This window comes from Podarcis muralis, chromosome 15 (genome assembly GCF_964188315.1).
Source record: "Podarcis muralis chromosome 15, rPodMur119.hap1.1, whole genome shotgun sequence".
Lineage (NCBI taxonomy): Eukaryota > Metazoa > Chordata > Lepidosauria > Squamata > Lacertidae > Podarcis > Podarcis muralis.
This window is the reverse complement of record NC_135669.1, coordinates 16,682,858-16,684,396: the sequence shown is the minus strand read 5'-3', so window position 1 is coordinate 16,684,396 and position 1,539 is coordinate 16,682,858.

Genomic DNA, 1,539 nt, shown 5'->3' with positions numbered 1-1,539 from the left:
GACAGAGCCAGACAGAGGATAGTGACAGGTGGGTCTCCTGCCCCTCCAACCCAACAAATTCTGGCTATGCCCATGGTTCCACCTCCACTTTTGGAGGTGGTATGGCTCTGAATGCCAGTTCCTGGGAATCTCAACTGGGGAGAATGGCTTGTGTGAAAAACTAAGTCTCTAGTAGCCCTCATAGCAGTGCAGCAACGCTGGCAGGGGTAAAACAAGGAAAGGGGTGGGGCAGCTCCTGGAGACAATCCTACGGTTCTGTACAGTGGAAAGAAGTCCGTTCTTTAGTCTGGTTTGAACCTAACATTGAGCTTCATTGGATGCCCCCGTCCGTGTTACAGGCTGTTTGCACGCTACACCTTTAACCAGAGTCTGCCCCTGATTCACCTTTTTTTCCTAGACAAGTTGTTGCAGCTGGTAAAGGTAAAGGGACCCCTGGCCATTAAGTCCAGTCGTGGCCGACTCTGGGGTTGCAGTGCTCATCTTGCTTTATTGGACGAGGGAGCCGGCGTACAGCTTCCGGGTCATGTGGCCAGCAGGACTAAGCCGCTTCTGGCAAACCAGAGCAGCTCACAGAAACGCCGTTTACCTTCCCGCTGAAGTGGTACCTATTTATCCACTTGCACTTTGATGTGCTTTCAAACTGCTAGGTTGGCAGGAGCAGGGACCGAGCAACGGGAGCTCAATCCGTCGCGGGGATTTGAACCGCCGACCTTCTGATCAGCAAATCCTAGGATCTGTGGTTTAACTTTAACCCACAGCACCACCTGCATCCCTCTGTTGCAGCTGGTAGGGAAGCTGTAAACGGGAGAGGGTGGAATGAGCTGCTCTCGGGACACAGAGGCTGAATTCAGCCGTGCTTACAAGTGCCCGAGAGCGAGCCCTCGTATTTTGTGCAAAAAAAGGAGTCTACGCCGGCGGTCACTTAGATCCACCGATTTAGCAAACTTGCTCGTTTTTCGGGTGCTGCAAAACTTTGCGGGGTTTTCTTGCCCGTGCTGCCGCCCAGTGGCCAAAATCTGCAAGGGCTGCCTGGTTACAGCACGCTGGAGAGCGCTAGGAGGACTCGATAGAGAGAATCGGTTGCGGTGGGAGGGGTGTAGGGCGGAAACAGTGTGATGGGGTGAAGAGAGATTGATGGAGCAGGGGGAAGGAAGAGCAGGGGGGTCAGTGTATCACTAACTCAGCACTTTCCAGAGGGTTGGTGTTTTTGTGTGTTTCCCACCTACATACAGATCATGCAGAAAGAAACCTTCCCTGCCAGAGTTTGCTGCAACTGTCAGAAATGCGAGGGCGAAAGAAAGCAACTTAGACAACTCAAATGGGAGAAGAGTCAAGGGAGGTCATGGCGAGGAACAGTTGCCACTAGAAAGATTCCTCCAACTGAGTTAAAGCACAGACATCATATTTCCACCCGCACTTTAAAAAAGAAGTACGCCTCTGTTTTTACAAGCAAGTCGAAGAGAGATTTGTATTTGAGACCCACCTGGAATGAACTCCAACAAACCAGTAGCTATGAGAAACAGGTAAGGTGGAGACTGC